Raw genomic sequence first — 25,116 nt, 5'->3', positions numbered from 1 at the left:
ATTTATTATGATAAACAGAAAAAACCCAATAATATGATTTTGAAAAATTATTTCTAGTCTATACAAATACTGTTTTGATTTTGGAAAGCAGTATCTCAGTGTATGTACAAAAATGTGCATGCATGTCTTTTACATAATGTGATTATATGTATTTTAACATTTATCCTGAAACATGCAATAAACATTTTTATATATCATCACTGTGTGCTTATTTATTTTTTTGATGAATGAATGAATAAGTAAATAAGTACATGAAAAAATTCATGGTCCTGAACTTTAATACCTTTCTGAATTAAAAGCAATCATTGATCCAATGACAAGAAAATTTAACTAGTCTGTCAGCAAATACTTCTAATGTTATGATCAGAGCTTTTAAACTTGTTATCTTAGTGTGCAAAATGAAGGTGTTGGATATCTACTCTTAAAGTACTGAAGGAAATGAGTTAGCCTAGAAAGATTCTTGGTGGAAAGCAATAGAAAGCAGTTCTGGTAATTAACCAGAAACATAACTAGAAGGATATCAAGGAACTTTGAGAATTCATGGAAGCCTGCAGTTGTCTAGAAAAATGAACCAAGACTATTGAAAACTTATTAGTAAGAACTACAGATAAGATAACACAACTGAAATCATGTGTGTAGGATCCCATTCTAACCACTCTCACTATCACTGGAGTCTTGCTGTCCCTAGTTGTTTCAATGTTGTCACTGTGAACAACCTCTCTATTTTGACAGTGTCTTTGTGTTAACTTTATCTCTGGAGAGAGGACATATGATTGCCCACACCTGTGTGCCCACACTCAAGAACTAGGACAACAGAATGTAGTATATCCATGTAATGGAATACTACTCAGCAATAAAAAGAAAAGGAAAAAGAAAAAAAAAAAGAGAAGGGAAAAAAAAGAAAACAAAGTTAGAAATACTAATATACAAGAAACATAGATGAAACTCAAAAAAAAAATTATGTTAGATAAAAGAAGCTGGACACAAGACAATGCATCCCATATGGTATATTTTTATATGAAACTTAAGAACAGGTAAGACGAATCTGATAATACTAGAAATCAAAGCAACTGCTGCCTATGAGAGTTGAATATGGACTGGAAGGGGTCATAAAGCAACAGTGGCATTATGGATATATTCTATATTTGGTTGTGGTAGTGGTTATAAATACTAGTATTTACTAGGAACAATACAACAAAACTTCATGTATGTTCAATTTTTTTATCCATTTTTTTTCACTCTTTACATTATTATTTCACCCTGTTATGACATATTTACCACAACCAAGAGGGTTGAACTGGAGAGCTATTGTAAAACATTACTAAATTTCTTTAATTTCCAAAGACCTTGTCATAGTTCTTTTGATACCATTTAAATAATTGTTCATAATTATTCATCTTCATGATGCAGCAGAAGTTAGGGATGTGGATTTTGCCTCATCCAGGTCTGCTTAGAACTCCAGCTCTGCTACTGACCAACTGTGTAACTTGGCTGAGTAGCTTAAAATTTTAGCTTGGGTTCTTCATTCATAAAATGACGATGATCACAGTACCTACCTTTTATAATAAATTTAATACCTGGAATGTGGTAACTGCTCATGGGTATTAGCTATTATTATTTGGAAATCATCATTCAGTTTCTAAAATGTCTTTGACCCTTTTTATATTGCTATCTGATGTTGACCATAAAAATGTAAGGACAATAAATGAATGAATTTATGAAGGACAAATCACTGTAAATCTCCTCTAAATGAATACCCTAAGGTAAAAGATGATTTTAGAAGACTGACCAGTTTGACCTTGGCCTGAATTTTCTTTTAGAACCAATTCTTAAAAGGTGCTGCTGGGAAGAGCTATGCAGGAAATACTGACCAGTATTTTGGAAAGATTTTGAAGTTAATTAGCAGGCAAAGAACTAAAGCTTGTCAGGAGAATTCATGACACAAATAACCAAGATTCTCAGAATCTACAGCAAAAATATTTGCTTACTTGTTAAATAAGAAGTGCATTTACTCATTAGAAGGTGTTTGAATCAACACACATAGTAAACACTTTATTGGAAATTGGAGATTTGAATTTTAAATATGAATAAGAAGGAATAAAGGCATTATAAAAACATTTGGTTTTTGGTTCATAAGTAAAAGGAGATTTTCAACAAACAGCATTTTCTATAAATTCAATTAAAAAATCTTTAAAACGAAGGCCATATTAAAAACCCCATCATGATCTCAGGGTCATGAGAAAGAGTCCCACATCTGGCTCCATGCTAGGTGTGGAGTTTGCTTAGGATTCTCTCTCCCCTGTCCCTCTGTACTCCCCCTCTAGCTCTCATGAATGCTCCTCTCTCTCTCTCTCAAAAATAAAGATAAAAAAATTTAAAAACCCTGGAGTAGCTAAAACTTATCATTAAAACTTTCTTCTTTTCTTGAATTATTTTAGTTTACTTCATCAGTGATGTGCCATTTTTATTTTTATTTTCTATCTCCCACCCTCATGTATATATACTTTCTTACCTCGACACCTAATATATTCATAGTGTGGTCCATTATGTTTCTTCCCTTGGGAGAAATGTAATTCGGAGTGGACACTGACACCATAAAGGGATTTTGTATAATGTATTCTGCTTTGTTAATAATAAGTTTGTGACCTTGGACAAGTTAGCATCTCTGTAGTCCAGCTTTTGTGATTGTAAAGTTGGGAATTTAATAGAGTCGCCTCCTAGCTTTATTGCCAAGATTAAATGAATTCATACATGTAAAGTGTTTAGAACAGCACTTAGCTCATAGTAAACCCTATAAATGTGTGAGCCATGTCATCATAGTCATCATTATTTGCACTGCTAGTAATAAGTATTATTATTATTATTATTATTATTATTATGACAACTCATAGGGTGCCTGGGTGGCTCAGTTGGTTAAGTGTCTGCCTTTGGCTTAGGTCATGATCTTGAGGTCCTGGAATGGAGTCCCTCAACTGGGCTCCATGCTCAGTGGGGAATCTGTTTCTCCCTCTCCTTCTTTTCCTTCCCTCTGCTTGCGTTGTCTCAAATAAATAAATAAATAAATAATCTTAAAAAAAAAAAAAAAACCTTCTATGAATATTTATATTTTATGGGAGAATCTCATGGAAGAGAACTTATAGGAACTTATAGGATTCAATGGATAGCATCTGGATTTGGGAAGAATATTTAGTAGACATTGACCTGCCACAGAATCCCTCAAATCATATAACTAGCCCATCCATTTATGAAGCCAGACCTTTACAAAATAAATGTGTTCTTTACTCTGCAGACAATGGACAGTATAAAAGAAGCCCTGGATTGGTAAAATCAGCTGTAGCTCTTTGTTTTCTCTTTCAGGTTATCTCAAAGACTATTTTAAAAATTCATATTTTAGACTTCTTTCAATCTTGTATATTCAGGGGCCATAGAGAGATTATAAGATTAAGTCAAAAGCACTATTGTACAATATTTAAATTTTTTTTTATCCTATTTTTCCCATTAGTTCCTTGGGTAGCTATCCCAAATAAAACAGATTTTTATTTTTCTTTTTTTTAGTCCTAAGGCAACATTTCTAAAATTTGACTGAGTAATAACAGAGAAATATTTTACCTGATAGTTAGAAGCTCCAATTTGGTTCATGTTAAAAGTGTGACTTTTTCTCTACAATAAAGCAAATTTTCCATTTTAATTTTAATATTTGAATCACACAAATACAACCTTTCTTAGGTATTTTTATTAATGTTTGGAACTATGAGAATATTGATTATTATTTTTTTAAATTTTGCTTGGTGGAAGAACAGATGCTGTTTCTGTTTGTTCTTTGTCTTTCCAAATAAAATAGTAAAATATACCAAAAGTTCCAAAATTTTTATTTGGAAAACTCAGTAAATATTACACAGAAGTGAAAAAATTAAGTTTTAAAAACCACACTTTGAGGGCACCTGGGTGGCTCAGTGGGTTAAAGCCTCTGCCTTCAGCTCAGATAGATATGTAGATAGAAAGATAGATAGTGCCTAAAATGTTTCTAGAGAAGGTATTTATTACACATAATTTTCTAAATTTGATAGATTCATTCATTTAACTATTTTTAGGAAGATTACTATGTGCCACACCCAGTTCCTGAGATATGAGATATAGAATTTATTAAAGCAAATAGACGGGCGCCTGGGTGGCTCAGTGGGTTAAGCCGCTGCCTTCGGCTCAGGTCATGATCTCAGGGTCCTGGGATCGAGTCCCGCATCGGGCTCTCTGCTCAGCAGGGAACCTGCTTCCTCCCCTCTCTCTCTCTCTGCCTGCCTCTCTGCCTACTTGTGATCTCTCTCTGTCAAATAAATAAATAAAATATTTTTTAAAAAAAATAAAGCAAATAGACGAGGTCATTTCTGTTGAACACAGACCACTTTTCTTTGGACGGCAGTACACATTTCTCATGGAAAAACAAATCGAGGCATACTGCTATGTTCTCAGGAAACTGAAAAATATTTATGGTGTTGTAGTGTATCAACAGTAGTTCCCAGGTAATGTAAATTTTGTCTTATTTCATGGAAAACTCTAACTTCACAGACCACATTGTTTGATTCTAAAACATTAACTTTTGTTTCTCAATCACTTCTTTGCTTGTCTGTCTCTTTTTTCTCTTTCTTTCTCCATCAACCTCCTTCTCTTTCTTTCTGTGAAGACTTCTACAATGCTTTGAAATAAATACCCTTAAAAATGTTGTTTTGGGAAATACTAATGTAGAACAAAAGCTTAACTGGGAGAAATTGTTTTTATCCATTTATCATAACCATAGTCATTGTATATACGTCCAGTTTCTATTAAATAGATTTCATATTAGTTTATCACAGTGAAAATTTTATTTGAATATAGTTAGTATCTGAAAGTAGTATTTGATCTAATTTCTGAGTCATAGTTTGGCTATTAACATTGAATCATTATTTTTCTACTTCATAAGTCAATAATCTCACTTTCTACTTTAGACAATTTTGAAAGCCAGTTTTTAATAAAACATCCCCCTCCTTTTTTTTTTTTTTTGTTCAGGAATCTGAAAGCCTACCTGGTGCCAAATACCGAGAACAATATTATAGGGTAGAGGGGGATCTTTCTTTTTTTTTCATTCTCTGGAAGCAAAGCCACACAAAAGCACGGTGGGAGAGCCTTCTCTGCGGAACACTGTGCTGCAACCCTAGCGGACTCCTATTTACAGTAACTGATGAAGGGCCGGAAAAGAAGATCTTGCTGAGATCAACTCCTTCTGTGCTCACCTGATTGATTAACAGAGAACGTGTCTGGCTTAATTGCTCAATAATAAAAGCAAAACAGATGTCATTACACATTTTGCACTTTCTGATTAGTAATTTTCTCAAAATATCAGAAAATAAAGTTTTCTTTTTTTAAAGTGTTGTCAAAATGCTTCAAGTAGGTAAAATCTGAAGACTAAGAAACATTTAATCAAAGGGCAGATTAAATTTATTTTTCATGTATTACATATATATGTAATGTGTGTATATATAATATATATTATATATTATATATTTTATATATATATATATATATATAAAATTTTCTTCTATTGTCCATTTTAGGAAGAGAAAATTTGTTTCATGTGGATTTACCTTTTCTCTGAAATGAAAGGCTCATAAAGGCAGAGACTAAATTTTATGTTTTTAATGTGTGTGTAAAAGAAGTTAACATCATGGACCAGGCTCATAACTGCTTCTTTGAATAATTTGAATCTGTTTCCCTGTCCCCATCCCCCAAATCCTCCTTTGTTGTAACATTTTTTCTACACAAGAGAGTGCTGTAAAGAGATTTCTGCCCTCATTCTGGTCTGATAAGGTAAGGAGCACTGATCCCCTTCTCCAGGGAACTGGGAATGCCTTGTGACCATGTGACAGCTGCTGCGTTTCCTTCTGCCTGATGGTAGTCCTTGGGGAGGCAGACACTGAACTGGTACTTATATTTGGCTCTCAGACTCAGAAATGCTGCTTCTTCAGAGTCCTCCAATTGGAGAGCTACACAGCCTCTGGAATTTTCCACAACTTGAATTTAAACCACTCTACTCTAAATGTGTGGGAGTATGACTTCTTACTTATATAAAATTGTACATCAGTCTTTCCACATTCTAAGTCGAATGGTGGATTATTTATTTCCTGAGTGAGAGAGATAGTAAAGGTATTTGGAAGAAACCAGTGCTAGTGATATAAATTCATGTTTTCTGGTTCTGTTACTCAGTAGTTTTCTCTTTTAATTTGATTTTCTAAACGATAAATTGTATGTCTCCCAAGTCTGTTTTTCTCCTTTACCAGTTTGTTTTTAGTTTCTTGCACCTGTAAAATTATTAGTTTTGTGAAAAAAAGAGAATTATACTTTCAAATACATGGACTCTTTTATATTTTCATGCATTCATATTTAATTCTGTATTGCAGATGGGATCACAATGTGATATAAACACAAAAGCTCCCTTTAAAAAATATTTGTATGTTTAGAGATAATCCTGTTACATGTTCATTTAAGATAACTTTTAGTGACATGAGATATTTCAGTAGGGTTTTGTGTCCGTAATACATTGCTATAGTTTTAAAACATGACAAAATGAATTCATTAAGAGTAGAAAATTATAATATAAATTTGAGCATAAATTCCCCTGCTAGTAATTGTGACATAAAAATATATAATTGAAAATAAATCTTAATTCCATGATAGAGGAAATGGAGTAGGAGAAAAGATTATTTTTAATTATTCTTGCTAATTAGATGTCTGTGTTGTAGCATATTTCATACAGAACCAGTGAGAATCCCTTGGTATCAACATTCTTGCCCCCATCATCATTGCCTCTTATGCTTGCCTGGGTAGAGGTAAGAAAATGCGTTTGTGTGGGAGGACAGAGATCAAGAGACAGACTCTCCAGAATGAGTTGCCCTCTTAGAACTAACTGTGAAACTTACATTTTGTATGTAAATTAAAAGCAGGTAGAAATCTCTCTAATTATTGTTCCTAAAAAGATTCCCTCTTGCAGAATTCCCATGATTATTTCTCAAATCAATTATCTAAAATACTGTTATACAGGTACAATGAGACCTCATTTTAGGAAGAAAAATAGAAACTATCAGTTTATATATATATCAGTATATATATATATATATATATATATTAAATATTTGTGCTTAGTTTCAAAAAATTCATTTATATAAGGTCATAATAAAATATTAAAATGCTATGAATTTATAATCAATCCAGGTACCAAAGAAAATTATGGAGGAAAGTTCATCTATTCAGCTTAAAATATGAGTGATGAGAGTTTTAACTCTGTCATACCAACATAATCTCTATCTATTATATTAAAACATCCAATTGATCTAGTCTTTTTGTGATTTGTGTATCAACAAAACTGATGGTTATTTAACCTAATCTACCAAATAATTCCTTTTTAATAATCTATCCCATATAAATAAATAACCCATATAAGTACTGTCCTCAATTTACTGACATTAATAACACCAATCTTTTTGGGAGGTACTATTCAATTGTGAATATGCTTCTCAGAAATGTTCTCTAATTCTTAGGGCACTTTTCTAAAACAAGATGTTTTGTCATTCACATTTTTAGTTGGAAAACAGTGATGAATACAGTTTGCAGGTAAAGGTAGTTGAATTATGTTTCTCAGTATGACATATTACAGTTCCTAAGTGACAGAGAAGATAGAAACCTACTTACATCAGATTCTAAAGCTCTTATTTTTTTCTTTATACAAGACTGCATCAATTATTATATTTCATAGTTTCAATTCTTGGCCAAACAAGAGGACAGTGACTTTTCAACTCTTTGACCTTTTTAAAAAAGTTGAGATAGATACTAATCTGTTAATTTCATATCTTGACACCATTTTTCCATCCAAAAATATATGAATGAAATTTTGTTGGAAGGATGGAGGAAGATTACAATAGAGCCTAGAGCCAGCAAAAGTTGTCATGGCTATAAATATGTGAATAATATGCATTATACCCACATGGTCTTGACTCAAGATATCTGAATTCACCAGTAGAATCTTAATCTGGTGTTGTAGGTACCTGAACTTGAAAATCATTATATAAGTCAGTGTACTGCATTGGTAAGTCATGATTTTTCACTCCTCCTGGAAATGAGGGTAAGACAAGTTAAAGATTGGGGTTATCCATTTAGCAACAAACAAACAAACAAACAAACAAACAAAAAACTTGGCTGAAGAATCCAGCTAAATATCAAAGTTCAGCCCAATTTGTGAAATTTTTCGACTGTGTGCCAATGCAGTCTTGGGTAGCCCTGAAAACATTAGAAACATGTATAGTTTTCTAACCATACTATTTTTTAAAAATTTTATTTATTTTTTAAATTTCTTTTCAGTGTTCCAGAATTCATTGTTTATGCACCACATCCAGTGATCTATGCATTATGTGCCCTTCATAATACCCACCACCAGGCTCACCCAGCCTCCCACCCCCCACCCCACCAAAACCCTCAGTTGTTTTTCAGAGTCCACAGTCTCTCATGGTTCATCTCCCCCTCCAATTTCCCACAACTCCCTTCTCCTTTCTATCTCCCCATGTCCTCTGTGTTATTCTTTACACTCCACAAATAAGTGAAAGCATATGATAATTGACTCTCTCTGCTTGACTTATTTCACTCAGCATAATCTCTTCCAATCCCATCCATGTTGATACAAAATTTGGGTATTCATCCTTTCTGACAGAGGTGTAATATTCCATTGTATATATGAACCCCATCTTCCTTATCCAGTCATCCGTTGAAGGGCATCTTTGTTCTTTCCATAGTTTGGCGACTGTGGCTATTGCTGCTATGAACATTGGGGTACAGATGGCCCTTCTTTTCACTACATCTGTATCTTTGGGGTAAATACCCAGTAGTGCAATTGCAGGGTCATAGGGAAGTGCTATTTTTAATTTCTTTTGTTTTATTTAAAGATTTTATTTATTTATTTATTTGTCAGAGAGAGAGAGAGAACATGTGCACAAGTGGGCAGAGTGGCAGGCAGAGGCGGAGAGAGAAGCAGACTCCCTGCAGAGCAAGAAGCCCAATGCGGAACTCGATCCCCCTGGGATCATGATCTGAGCCGAAAGCAGTGGCTTAACCAACTGGACCAACCAGGAGCCCCCCTATTTTTAATTTCTTAAGGAATCTCCACACTGTTTTCCAAAGTGGCTGCACCAACTTGCATTCCTACCAACAGTGTAAGAGGATTCCCCTTTCTTTACATCCTCTCCAACACATGTTGTTTACTGTCTTGTTAATTTTGGCCATTCTAACTGGTGTAAGGTGGTATCTCAATGTCTAACCATACTATTGAAAAATATTCCAAGTGTCTGGCAGGACAATTTGAGTTCTAATGAACCCAGGACTTTGATGGCTTCTATACATAAGGTCACCAAAATAAAATCTAAATTGGAATTGGGTTCTGAGTAGACATTTTAAAAGATTAGCAAAAGGCGGTTGTTTAGGAATCTGACTGGCACATTGTAAGTGGCTTGTAAGGTTTTATATGTGCTTGCAACAAGAACTCATGCAGACTGAACCCTTTGGCAGAAATTGAATACCACTATTCATCCAAAATGTCTTACGTTTTGAGCTCTAAAATTGCCATACACAGGCAATATTATAGCTTATTTGAGAGACAATTTCCAACATGTTACTAGGTATTGAAAGAAACCATTCCTGCCACTGAAATATATCAGATAATTTTGAAACCAGAAATAGCTATTATGTCTCAGGTAATGTTGGAGAAATTCCATAGACAGAGAGCAGCAAAACAATGTTCACTGACAAAATGGAGCTGATAGATCCAAAACCATGATGAGGAAAATTTCATTATGAGTTCATGCATACAAGACCTGGTTTCTTGACTACTTACAGAGTCCTATGATAGAACCCTTCAGGGATTTCCCTATCCCCATCTTAGTGCATCCTAAACCTTATGTTTCTCTTTCAGCAAAGCCTATTTTTGTCCCCAATTAGAACTGAGGGTTGAGTCACTGTTTTGGAAATTGATTGCAATCTACTTGATAGACAGTATAAAACTCTAGTGGGGTAGGCAAAGATACACACTAGGTGAAACTGGTGTCAGGCCATTTAACAGACACAGGTGGAATTAGGCTCCCACACTGAGAATACCACTTGGAACTATAGCACCCTTGTGCTATAGCCAATGGCCTCAGAGTATAATGAGACAAGGAAATTCTAGCTAATTAGATGAGAAACTCCACTTCTGTGTGATTTACTCAGTTATGGATGTCTCTTTGTAAATTTACAGAAAGACTCAAGGTAATTCATGTAGAAGTCCTCTCAAAAAACCGGAATTGTCAGCCAAGGAGAGATTGGAAATCTATGGAGATACCATAGTCAGATCCCTAGAACTAGTGACCTGAGTTCATGAAATGAGTATGCATGGGTATAATGAGGTTGTACAAAGTTAAACCTCAATCAAGTGCAACCACTAATGTGTTAAGAGACTGCTCTATGCTGGTACCAACAGGAAAGAAATCTCCTTAAGATGTTTCTAGGTGATATTCTACTGCTTAGACGCCATCACTTTGCTACAATGTATGAACTCCTACCCATAGCCCCAGGGGGCTAAAAATGGATATTGTTTAGAATTTGGAGTTGTTTCTGTTTTTGTTTTTCCTGTGCTTTGTTTATTCATTTCAGAAGCAACTGTGGCAAATACAACTGAAGTTTGGGATAGCAAACAGGCTATCAGTTTGCCCTGACAGACTGTATTTCGTCCAACCTACATACACATTTTATTTTACAAATGTATAACTATAAGCAAGAAAACATTTTAAACAAGATATGTTATATTCCTTAATACCCTCTGACTAGTGGTTTTATTGAATGCACAATTTCAAACACTAAGTTCCTTAAAAGAGGTGATGGGAAAGGTTTGAGAGCCTGGCTGAGTTAATTAAATGAGTATGTCCTGACATTGAATTTAGAAGGCATAAAAAAAAGGGACTCTCCAGGAGCAGTTATTAGGATCCGAAGAAAGGAATGAGATGTTAAAGCTCTGAGTGACCCAGAGTAAGTAATCAATAAATCATATTTGAGTAATTGCTTCATGGATAAACAAAGTCAGTGAAACTATTGCTCCATGCTCTGGTGCACTGTTATAGAGTCTTTCTTCATCATTGGGCCACTTGTCCCCAATTCAATTTTTAGTATCATTCATTCCTAAAAGTGGTCAGGAAAGAGGAATTTTGTCATCAAGAGAAAGTTATGTCAATATGTTGGCAACTCATAGGATTATAAAGCAACATAGATGAAACTAATGAAAAAGTCAGTCTGGTGGGCAAAAGTCTCAACCAAGGTCTGTGGTGAACCTCAGAATGTATTTTCCTTGATTCCATGGGGACTTAATCTTTCTCATCTCAGAATTATTGAGAAAGCCAATATCTTAACACTCAGTCACCTCATGTGTCAAGGAGAAATCTCATCAAAATGGCTTATTCCTTGCCATGATATTTTAAAATTTTTAGCTTGATTTAGAACTATCCATTGTATTCAGGGGTAAACAATGAAATTCTGAATACAGAATTTAAATGAAACCTCAGTGACAGATTGGTGTAGTTAGGGTTAGAGTGTTTGAAGTTGTCCTATGTGTGTTCTATGCTCAGTGCAGATTATTCTTTTGGAACTCACAAATGTAAATGATATGATTTTGACAATTTATTATAGACCAAGGGTAATGTAAAGTAATTAATGTGATCTAAAATACCTTGTAAAATATAAATAACATAATATAAATGCAAAATTTAAAAAAGGGGAATGAGATGTTGCCTGATAATGCATTTATATAACTTTTTATCTCTCCTCCTTTTCAAAATTTTTCTTTTCATTTACTTGAATTGGCTACCCTAAGGCAAAAGCTGCATTTACATATGCCAAGATAGGGAATGATATTGATGCCTAAGATATAATATCTATTAGCTAAATTTGTCAGTGCACATTACTAAGTGATTAGAATGGATAAAATTTTGCCCCTTGCACAATTAGATATAATTGTGATTGTGCCTTCATTACCAAGGGGAAAGGACAGTCTTACAACTTTTTACCTATCAAGTCCTAGACTTCCTGGAAACAGGATAAAGACCTGGTGAGGCAGTTATTATTGATGTTTCTGTTTACCTATAAGTAAGAATTACGACCAAACAGAGCCCCGCATCAAGGGAGGGAAGATATAGGTTAAAATAGATAATGAAAGGGGTGCCTGGGTGGCTAAGTGGTTAAAGCCTCTGCCTTCAGCTTGGGTCATGATTCCAGGGTCCTGGGATCGAGCCCCACGTTGGGCTCTCTGCTCCATGGGGAGCCTGCTTCCTCCTCTCTCTGCCTGCCTCTCTGCCTACTTGTGTTGTCTGTCAAATAGATAAATAAAATATTTTTAAAAAAATAGATAATGAAAGACAAAAGGAATTAATAGTAAATTAGAAGGACACCTATAAGTGTTTTGTAATTCCAGGGAAAGATGCAGTAATTTTATTCCCATAAGAGTGTCTCAGAACAAGAGCATAATACTGTTAGCTATCTCTAAGAGCCAGTATCATTTAGTGCCAAATAGAGGAAAAGCCATAATACCTATTTTATGCAAAGAGTGAAAACTGACTTGTGCTGATTTATGGTTTGCCTAAAAACTCGCTCTGTATAATCAGGGGAAAAAAGATGTCACAGTGCACACCTAGGATTCAACCAATAAGAACTAACATTCAATGCATGATTTGTGGACGGTATTTACTCTTTTGGTTCTTTTAAAATGTATCTGGAGGTAAGTATTACACTTGAGTTATGCTGCTTAGCTTCTGTACATGGTGTAGATTTAAAGGGAGATGCCAAATGAAGGCAGCTATGTGGGTGGAGTAGGATGCCAGTTGATACCACCTTTCCAGAAGATCAGCACTTGACCTGCTCCATTGAATACACTAAAATGTGAATGTAGATTAAGTACCTTTAAGAAAAATGGCATAGAAGCAGGGCAGCCTCAAGAGAAGGGAATTCAGGATTAGGAGGCAGTCATACATCACGAAGACTCTCCTTTTGAGATGCAGATGTGCTATTTATGGCAACCTGTACTGAGCTGTTTTTAGAGTTAGACTCTGCCCAGTGGAGAGTTTCACGCACAGTTCTTCTGTCTTATGCCAAAGGACATAGGCACAGCTCTTCTGTCCTATGTCAAAGCACCCCATGGCAGCAACAGTGTGGTGACTTGATGACAATTAGACATGGTAGGCAAGATGTGATGTAGGAATTTCAGTTGATTTATGATTCTAGGAATTTAATTTTCCCACTAGTTCAGGGGAACAGCATCAGCAGTCAGTTGGGAATGATGAATAATTTGTGAGTTGGCTAGTCATATCATTAAGCTGATGAAATACCAAACTCGTTATTGTTCTGATAGAGGGCTTAAATCTTCACTCAAGAAGGACAGTATAGATTCTGGTGTATTTAAAGATCCAGTCAGTAAGCTTAGTGACCTGGGCTAAGGTGGTATATTTTAGAGGACACTATGACAGATGCCACAGAGGGAAAAGGAGTGATTGTTGCTCCGTAATGTCTCAGGTGCCAAAGATGAAAAAGGAAATTCCATCTCCTATGACTCAGCTGGGATTGAATCCAAACGATCAATACCACGTTATTCTTATGTGGGGAAAAATGGATAATGTCCTATGATATAAGGGAATTTATATCTATAAAAGCTTATATTATGACATCCAGGATATGCATATGTCCATAAACCAGACAGAATGTGCAATTTACTGAATAATGGCTTCTTATAGCTACTCTAGTCACTGGAAACAGGAAAAGCTAATTTCTATTGGGAATGAAGAGAATATGATAGTGTAACTTTTAATCTCTATGTCATGGCATTATGATATAATGCAGAATTTGTATATTCATTAATAGAATTAAATAGAATCACACCTATTTGGTACCCTCTCTACCCCCCCCCCCATGAGAAAATATTTAGGGAGATTGATTTGAAATCCAATGATATAAAAATTACTGGCCAGAAAAATAAGAAGTGAAATCGGCCTCAAGAAGTTGAGAACCTTAAAAGGTCAAGAACATTTCTCTGAGATTCAGGGTGTAAATGATTGATCTAGGACTCTACCTCTTATAAAAATGCTGCGATGTTTGCTAGTGGAAAGATAAGGATGGTATTCTATACTTGGAAAGAAATGCCTTTTTATTAGGATCCACCAGTATGCCTAAATTGCTACTTGTATGTACACTTGAGAGTTTATGGATTCTTTTAAAGAATAGCTGACTGGAGAATAGGAGGTAGAAATGTAAATGTCCTTTATATGTGAAACTGAAGAGCCCCAAAAGGAAATGACTTCTTTTGAGAATGTTTCACACACATTGTTTATACCTTGTCCATTAATCCAAAACCACAATGCACAATGAAGTGGGAATGATGATTTTTTTTTTTTCTGAATCCATGTCTGAAAGATTTGGGTTATTTCACATAGAATGCATTTACCTGTGTCAATAGAATCATCATTTATTTTTGGTATTGGCTAAGAATTATGATTTTTGTGAATCTTTGATAATCAGTTTTCTGTGTTATCACATCATCAACTTAATTATAATCTGTATACTGAATAATCTCACTTTTTTCCCCAGCTGAGACCTATACTCTGAGCTGTAGACTCATACATTTTTTAACTTGATATGTCTACTTAAGCCTCTCACTTAACTCAAAATTGTATCATTTGACTTGTATCTCTCCAATTCATGTCAAATCTGATTTTTTCTCTTTCTCCCTGATGTACCCTCTTATTTATTTTTCCCTTGTCATTACCCAGAGAACACAAAACCCCACAGATTCTCTATTAAACTATTTTTAACATATCTATTTTTCAATAGAAAAATATTCAATAGAAAAATATACCATAAGTGCAAGATATGGGTTTCTCTCACTTAGATCATCACAGATCATCAAGTTGACCCTTCTGAGTTCCCACAGTCACAATATCCACACATGGTAATAAATATCATTGGAAAACGTAAAAGGTGTTAAGAAAAAGATTGGTAACTTTGGCTGTCCTGAAATAGCAGCCTCCACATCTCTGCAATTGAAGTAGTTAATTGAAGTGGCATTGTTAATCTTAGGTGAAGGGAATCTTCGATAAAGAGGGTAAAAATCCAAGATAGAAAAAGCCAATGTGAGAACAATAAGAGCTTTAAACTTATTATCACACTTAGCCCTTGCCACACTCAATCCTAGCAAATTCTCTGATTGTTATTATTTTGTAGATTATGAAACTGAGGCACCTAGAGATCAATGGTACCAGAATTCAAAATTACAACAAAGGCTACTGTAGGAGATTGGTAGTGAAAAGAAGATGGAAAGAACAAGAAAAAGGGAGGCAGAGAGACTCAAGAATCTAAAGTAGATTGAGTAATAGAACTTATCTTTCCACTTGAAATAACCAGTGAATGGAAATATATTTAACAGCAGTTTATAAGACAAGGAACATCAGAAAATGAAAGGTTGTGATCCCTGATGGATGGGAAACAAATGTGATGAGTCCTATGATTGTCCTGGATTATACCTTGAGAGAATTCTCAGGTTAAGTTTAGTGAGGGGAAACTCAGGTGGAGCATGATGGATTGATTCCTTGAGTTGAGGAAGTGATGGTTCAGGGAGACAGAGACAGCAAGAATTTGCAGCATAGAATATCAGAGAGGCAAGAGCTACATTGATAGAACACTCTGATGTATTTAATTATTGATAATTTTTTGGTGCCTTATCGAAGAAATCTTTGCCTAACTGAGGTCACAAAGATTTTTCTTATGTTTTCTTCAGGAAGTTTTCTAGTTTTACATTTTATAATTAGGTCTATAATCCATTTTAAATTAAATAATGTTGTATGGCAGTAGGTATAGATTAAAGTTTGTTTTGCATGGGAATTGGTATTCCTGTTCTAGTACCATTTTATAAAAGATTATACTTTGCCTTCAGATGAAACACAAGCCCTGATGACACCTCAATTTCAATCATGTGAGACCTTAAACACAGAACCCAGCTGTGACATGCTATACTCCAGAGCCATGGAGACTGTGAGATATCAAATATGAATTATTTTAAGCTGCTAAGATTGTGGTAATTTTTTATATAGCAATAGAAAACTAATATATATATTAATAAAAAAAGAGTTATGGGTAAACTAAAATAGTTACAACTGGTGATCACATGGTCTATCTAAAGGTAATATCACATGTGAAGTGTCTTCTTGGACTGTCCCAGATATAACAAAACTAAATCCTCAATATATTAAAAATATGATTTTTATAGTACTTAGTATATGGCTACATTTTACTAAATTTGTTAAGGATGGAATCAGCAGGGCAAAACCCCTGGTTCAAAAAGGAAATAAATGAAAAACAAAAGATGATAGAACAAGATTGCTCAATAAAACACAAAAGTGGTTAGTGTCCTCAAAGAGAATGAAATCATAACTTTTAGAAATAACTTCTCCACCAGATGAATCATTTTCATATTATTGACTCTACAAATCAACCACTAGAGTTTGGTTTCCAATCAATAGCAAATACAAGTCAAACAAAATTAGCTTCTTCTAGCTAATTAACCCTTAGGTGATTTTGTTAGGCAGGGCTCTCTGGTATGGAAAGGACATGCTGTCATTGTCCATCTTTATTTCCACATTTTGAATAATTTTTTTATTAATGGGTACTATTGATTGTGGGATAAGGTGATGAGTGAGAGCCTACTCATTAACACATTAAGGATCTAACCATTAAAATGACTTCAGAATACTGCAGGCTAGAAGAAATCTAGGAGTATTTAGACCTGCAATTATCAATGAAAGACACTACATTAAATACATTTATTTGTAATAATTAAATACAAATTTCACTAAAATAAAAAAATTCTTCTGAAGTTTATCAGTACATCTATATTATATGAATATATATTATTAAATAACAACAATAAGCAATTCCTTTTTAAACTCAGGTAGTTGAATGAGAATTCATACAAAAGTTATTTTTCAAATGATTGCCTTAGAATTACAATGAGAGCTCTGGATCCCATTAAGATTTTAGATTTCTGCTGATAAACTCTTTATTCCCTTCGGGACAGTCTCATTTTTATTTCATTTGTTTCAATGTCTTGGTTACCTCAACCTTCATCCACTTGTTATAATGCTATAATCTAAGTTTAGGTCCACCAGTTAAGTGACAATTCTCTGGGCAAGTTACTGTCAATTAATTGCTAAACCCCACCAAAAGGAAAAAAAAAAATTCTTAACCTATTTTCCTTTTTGCTATCATATGTTGTACTTTTCTCCAAGAGGATGTAAAAATACTTGTTTTTGTTTGTTTGTTTGTTTGTTTTTACCATTGTTTCCTAGAGAATATTTCTTAGAAGGAAAGGAAATATTCATTACTTCTCATCACTCAATCTAACACAAAACTGTTACTTTAGCTGGCATTTATTCAATGAATACAGGTAATTTAAGAGATAGGTGTTATACACAAACAATGAATCATGGAACACTACATCAAAAACTAACGATGTATTTTATGGTGACTAATATAACATTTAAAAAAAAAGAGAGAGAGAGAGAGAGATAGGTTAGTTAAGGATGAAAGTTCACATCTTGTGGGTAATTATTGGCCATAACTATGAGGGAACCAGTTTCTTGAAAATATTGTAACACTGTATTGAACTAACTAGTTTTAATATTCTAATTTAAGATGCTTTTAAACTTCTGGAATTTCTCTAGTGTTCTCTGTTAAGTCTATCATTTCAATTATAAGATTTTCTATAGTCTTAGTACCTTGTTTGTAAATCAAATGCATATAATTAAATGAAGATTTGGGGAGGAAAAACATTAATATTCCCTTTCTTTTTTTATTTTAATTTTCTTTTTATTTTTAAGTAATCTTCACATCCAGAGTAGGTTTTGAACTCACAATCAAGAGTTGCATGCTCCACTGACTGAGCCAGCCAGGCACCCCATCTTCCCTTTATTTCTTAATCAAAATTTGTCATTTTTAACTCATACTAACCTCAATTGATATATATTTTACACCTGTAGTTTAAATATAAATAACAATGTATGCCTGAATATTGTAATAGAATTTCAAATGTGATGCAAATTAGTCACTTGCTCAATATGTAACCAGTTATCACAAAGAATGTAGGCTAAATATTGTGGAATTTAGTCTTTGTTTACAAGAAAATTAATATAAAAATTTTATTCTGGAGGAATTTGAACCAGTGTCAAGTTTTCAAGCTCTTTTCACCTTGTGCTAAATGAGAACATCATCCCTAATATTGCTTTGTTCCTCTCTATTTTCTGTTGGGTGAATAAGCCTACCCTTTTTCAAATATGATTACCCTCTTCTTCAGTTTTACTATTCCTGTGGAATTAGATCACCTTATCAAGTATAGCAGTTCAATAATAGCCTTCCTTAAATAGGTACATGAAGGTCAACTTGAGACTTCCTTCTCTACAGGGATCAAAAAGAGGTATGAAATGCCATTACAGCCTAAATTCTGATTGTCTCTAACCAAGCAGAAGGTGTTTTTCTAAATAAATCAAAATTTATAACAGATGGCTTAGCACAAGCAGAAAGGAAATCATAAGAAATGTGAAAACAACTAAAAACTAATGAATATTAACAGTTTAATATTAAAAGGATCATATTAATTCATAACAATTGTATGTATTATTATTTTAATGAAGAAAGGATGTATTATTGTCAGTGATGGAGTTTGTTCTTTCAGTACATACTTATCTCTAACATCTGTTTTCATATAATTGTACACTAAAGCAAATTACAGTATGACTATAAATAAACAGCATGCTTATATTTCTGCATATTTTCTAAGCCCTGTGAATATACCATTTATTGCTCTTATAACTATCAGAATGTCAAGAGTTTTCAGTTCAACCACCTGCAATAGAATTTGTGTAGAATGATCTTTATAATTTCCCAGATGGTAGGATAGAGAAGTCTTTTTGCACATGTTTATGAATTTTTATATCCTCTGATGTTTTTCCTTAAAAACGAATTGATTTTCTCTTTTTATTCAAAATCTTATTGCCAGCAAAGTACTTAATGTTAGAAAATCCCCCCAAAAGTGAATTAGAATTCAATCATTCTCAATCTCATTTTAACTTATAGATTATGCTGAGCTTTAGGTAAAAATATGATGTGAGGTAGTCATATATCTCCACTGAAATGAATTTCATATTGGACTGACTTCCTTTGTCAAATTTGTGAAGATGATTGCAGACACACTCTTTTTCATATTCTCTCTGTTTGTCTTGTATAATAAATTACTTTAGTGAAACTTGACTCAGTTTCTGAAAATGGCAATGACATTGTAACTGCACAGTGAGCCATGCTTAACGTGGACTATGGGGCCATTAAGCCTATTCTCAACAGTGCAGCCTGAGTAACACACTTGAGGTCCATTATTATCCTACTTTTCAACTCAGAAACAATAATGGTGTCCTACATTACTCAAGCATAAATATTCCAAGAGACTTTCTATGATTGGGAGTCCATTAGCTCTCCAAACTCATCTCCTAATATGCACCTTGCTCCTTCCTTCCAGCCACACTGGCCTTCACACCTCTTCCTAGGTGAAACAAGACCTGTTCCTGCCTCAGAGGTTTTGCCCTTTGCCATTTTCTTTACCTGGAATGCTCATCTCCAGTACACAGCTAAGCACATGGCTGGATACATCACCTCTTTCAGTTCTTAGGTCAAATATTATTGCCACAGTGAGGCTTTTCCTATGCACCACCCTACCTAAAATGATCACTTTTTTCTCACCATGTTATTTAGTTCTTTGCTGCTTTAAGTTTTTCTTATCACTTATTTAAGTGTGTGTGTGAGTGTGTGTGCATGAGTGTGTGTGTGTGGTATAATTCTTACTACAAGCGAAGGAATGTATATCTTCCATTTCTTATTCTCATATTCTCTCTCTCTCTTCTTAATTTTCACTTTCCTGAACTAATTTCCAGTCTGTTAATCATTCTCGGTTTAACTAAGATCCTAGGCATACCAAAACCCTGTCCGATGCCCTGGGTAAGTTTGTTTCTTACATTTTTCTTTTTGGTATGGGGCACCAGGGTGTTGCTTCACAACCTTGGGAGCTTCCTGGGTGCAGTCTGACACCAGCAGGGAGAGACTGAAGGAAGAGGCAGACCACTTCAGAGTGATAGGGGGCAGTTTTTAATAAGGAAAGGAACTTACTTACAGGACTAGTCTTGAGTGGACACAAGACAAATAGATCTCCATATCCACCTGCTAATTTCAAAAGTTTACATAGAGGCCTTAACTGGGTTCAGTCCTGTATATTGTCCAGATAGTCTCATCACCACATTACAATCACAAGTCTGCATCTTTAGGGAGCTTCTGGGAGCAGAGAAGGCAAGTGGAATGCACAATGCAAGAACAAGGGAAGGCATGAGGAACCTTCAGATTGCCTGGGTCCAGCTTGAGGGATAACCAGTGATCATGTAATCCCCCAACACAGGGCTTATTTATTTCCTGAATTTGTAGTTTTAACATTTCCTTTAGATGGATGCCATATGGGACCTTTCTCTCTGCTGTTAACTGGGGTTTCATCTCAAAGCACTGCCTCTTGAACCTGGGCAGCTGACTCAGAGTCTATCATCTCCAACATGTGGACTCTCACTTTATCTTAAGTGTATTTGTGCATTAAATGAGGGGTGTCAGATAATTTACAAATATGCTGAAGTGGAGTGGGGCAGAGATAATGCTTTTCTGAAAGATGGGGTGAGTAAGCTTGTGGCTTACCACTTGGCTAGTGGTAGTAAAGACAGGTGCTGATACACAGCAGATAGCTGAGACGGCCGTCGTCTGGATTCCCAGGATGCCCTAGTAGTGTATCACATTGAGACATGGAAAGTAATATAATTGTTTTCTTTTTATTTAGTTACCCCAACAAATCATATTTTACAAAGGCAATATTTCTTTGGGCACTTAAGTAAATAACTTCCAAAATACTGCTAATGTTTTTATTTCATTTTCAAATGGATTCAGTCTTTCAATTAGTCGTAAAACATGGCATTGGTTTTAAGCTTCAAAAACACTTGTCAATGTGTTGTGGGAAAAAAGTATTACTTTAAGATGTTCAGATTTGCCTATTATTTTTAAAAGTTGAAGGTCTCACTTTTCATTACTTAGATTTTGGCATTACTTGAACACATTAAGCAGGCTAATACAAAATACCTAAGACCAAAATATAATACATATGTAAAGAGTTTCACTTGCATATATGGTCAAGTGATTTTTAAAAAGGATGTCAAGACCATTCAATGGAGAAAAACAACTTTTCAAAAATGGTGTTGGGAAAACTGGATATCTACTTCAAAAAAATGAAGTTGGACCCTAACCTTACATTATATACAAAAATTAATTAAAAATGCATAAAAAATCCTGCCAACTATGACAAAGGAAAAAAAATGCATTAAAAGCCTAAACGTTTCTAATAGTTTTTTTGGTGGAGTAGTTCAGGTTTTATGTATATAGTAGCATCATGTCATGTGCAAATAGTGTAATTTTTATTTCTTCCTTACCAATTTGGATGCATGTTACTTTTTTCCATTGTCTGACTGCCTTTTATCATGAATGGGGATCTTACTTTGTCAAATGCTTTTTCTGTATTTATTGAAATGAGCATATGGTTTTTATCCTCTCATTGATTTGATGTATCATGTTGATCACCCTGGCAACCCGGAAATAAATCACACTTGATCATGGTAAATAGTTCCTTTAAATAGTTCCTTTAAATGGTTTCTTGAAATGTTGGATTTTGTTTGCAAGTATTTTTTCTGGGGATTTTTTAAATCTATGTTTATCAGACATATTGGCCTATATTTATCTTTTTTTTTGTGGTATCTTTATCTGGTTTAGGTATCAGTGTGGTATTGGCCTCATAGAATTAACTTCACAGTTTTCTTTCTTCTCTTATTTTTAGAATAGTTTCAGAAGAAAAGGTATTAATTAATTAATGTTTGGTAGAATTTTCCTGTGACATTGTCTGGTCCTGGATTTCTGTTTGTTGGGAGGGTTTTTTTTTTTTAATATTATAAGCTGGTATAGGATTAACTTCTACCGTATATAAATAACTTCTAGAAGTCAGCAACACAAAAGTTCCCCATTAAAAAAAAAAAAAAAAAGTGCATAGGTCTTGAATAGTCATTTCTCCGAACAAGATATACAAGTACTAAGTACTTGATGACTAAGTACAGGAAGACATACTCAACATCACTAAACATTAGTGAAATCCAAATCAAAACCACAATGAGATATCACCTCATACCCTTTAGCATAAAATAACAACAGAAATAAAATTTTTTTCAAAAATGTATAAAAATTGGCACCCTTGGGCATGGTTGGTGGGTATAAAACATGGGAAAACTGCTATGCAAAACAATGTGATGGCTCCTCAAAAAGTTAAAAATAGAATTCTCAGGGTATATGGGTAGTTCAGTTGGTTAAACATTCCACTCTTGATTTCAAATCAGGTCATGATCTCAGCATCATGAGATCAAGCCCTGAAAGGCTCTGGGCTGGGCATGGAGCTTGCTTAAGATTTTCCCTCTCTTTCTCTCTCTAATCCTCCCCCCTCCCATCTCTCTCTCTCTCTAAAAAATAAAATAAATAAAATAAAATAAAAATAGAATTATCAACTGACATAATAATTTCATTTGGGGGTATATACCGAAAAGAATTGAAAGCAGGATCTTGAAGAGATAGGAGTATGCTCATTTTTTTAGCAGCATTACCCACAAGAAGCAAAGGGTGGGGCCAAACAAGTGTCCATCAATGAATGAATAGATAAGTGAAATGTAGTGTATAGTACAATGAAATATTATTCAACCTTAAAAAAAAATCTGAATCATGCTACAGCATGTATGAACCTTCAGAACATTATGCTAACTGAAATACACCAGTCACAAAAAGACATGTACTGTATGATTCCACTTTTTTTTTAATTTTTTATAAACATATATTTTTATCCCCAGGGGTACAGGTCTGTGAATCACCAGGTTTACACACTTCACAGCACGCACCAAAGCACACCCTCCCCAATGTCCATAATCCCACCCCCTTCTCTCAAACTCCCTCCCCCCAGCAAACCTCAGTTTGTTTTGTGATATTAAGAGTCACTTATGCTTTGTCTCCCTCCCAATCCCATCTTGATTCATTTATTCTTCTCCTACCCACTTAAGCCCCCATGTTGCATCACCATTTCCTCATATCAGGGAGATCATATGATAGTTTTCTTTCTCCAATTGACTTATTTCGCTAAGCATGATACGCTCTAGTTCCATCCATGTTGTCGCAAATGGCAAGATTTCATTTCTTTGATGGCTGCATAGTATTCCATTGTGTATATATACCACCTCTTCTTGATCCATTCATCTGTTGATGGACATCTAGGTTCTTTCCATAGTTTGGCTATTGTGAGCATTGCTGCTATAAACATTCGGGTGCACGTGCCCCTTTGGATCACTACGTTTGTATCTTTAGGGTAAATACCCAATAGTGCAATTGGTGGGTCATAGGGCAGTTCTATTTTCAACATTTTGAGGAACCTCCATGCTGTTTTCCAGAGTGGCTGCACCAGCTTGCATTCCTACCAACAGTGTAGGAGGGTTCCCCTTTCTCCGCATCCTCGCCAGCATCTGTCATTTCCTGACTTATTGATTTTAGCCATTCTGACTGGTGTGAGGTGATATCTCAAGGTGGTTTTGATTTGTATTTCCCTGATGCCCATTTATATGGAGCACTTTTTCATGTGTCTGTTGGCCATCTGGATGTCTTCTTTGCAGAAATGTCTGTTCATGTCCTCTGCCCATTTCTTGATTGGATTATTTGTTCTTTGGGTGTTGAGTTTGCTAAGTTCTTTATAGATTCTGGACACTAGTCCTTTATCTGATATGTCATTTGCAAATATCTTCTCCCATTCTGTCAGTTGTCTTTTGATTTTGTTAACTGTTTCCTTTGCTGTGCAAAAGCTTTTGATCTTGATGAAATCCCAAGAGTTCATTTTTGCCCTTGCTTCCCTTGCCTTTGGCGTTGTTCCTAGGAAGATGTTGCTGCGGCTGAGGTCGAAGAGGTTGCTGCCTGTGTTCTCCTCAAGAATGATGATGGATTCCTTTCACACATTGAGGTCCTTCATCCATTTTGAGTCTATTTTTGTGTGTGGTGTAAGGAAATGGTCCAATTTCATTTTTCTGCATGTGGCTGTCCAATTTTCCCAGCACCATTTATTGAAGAGGCTGTCTTTTTTCCATTGGACATTCTTTCCTGCTTTGTCGAAGATTAGTTGACTGTAGAGTTGAGGGTCTATTTCTGGGCTCTCTATTCTGTTCCATTGATCTATGTGTCTGTTTTTGTGCCAGTACCATGCTGTCTTGATGAAGACAGCTTTGTAATAGAGCTTGAAGTACGGAATTGTGATGCCACCAACTTTGGCTTTCTTTTTCAATATCCCTTTGGCTATTCGAGGTCTTTTCTGGTTCCATATAAATTTTAGAATTATTTGTTCCATTTCTTTGAAAATGATGGATGGTACTTTGATAGGAATTGCATTAAATGTGTAGATTGCTTTAGGTAGCATAGACATTTTCACAATATTTATTCATCCAATCCAGTAGCATGGAACATTTTTCCATTTCTTTGTGTCTTCCTCAATTTCTTTCATGAGTACTTTATAGTTTTCTGAGTATAGATTCTGTGCCTCTTTGGTTAGGTTTATTCCTAGGTATCTTATGGTTTGGGGTGCAATTGTAAATGGGATTGACTCCTTAATTTCTCTTTCTTCTGTCTTGCTGTTGGTGTACAGAAATGCAACTGATTTCTGTGCATTGATTTTATATCCTGACTCTTTACTGAACTCCTGTGTATGTTCTAGCAGTTTTGGAGTGGAGTCTTTTGGGTTTTCCACATATAGTATCATATCATCTGCGAAGAGTGATAATTTGACTTCTTCTTTGCCGATTTGGATGCCTTTAATTTCCTTTTGTTGTCTGACTGCTGAGGCTAGGACCT

The sequence above is a fragment of the Mustela lutreola genome, chromosome 2 (genome assembly GCF_030435805.1).
Source record: "Mustela lutreola isolate mMusLut2 chromosome 2, mMusLut2.pri, whole genome shotgun sequence".
NCBI classification, from domain to species: Eukaryota; Metazoa; Chordata; class Mammalia; order Carnivora; family Mustelidae; genus Mustela; species Mustela lutreola.
This window is presented reverse-complemented; position numbering follows the sequence as displayed.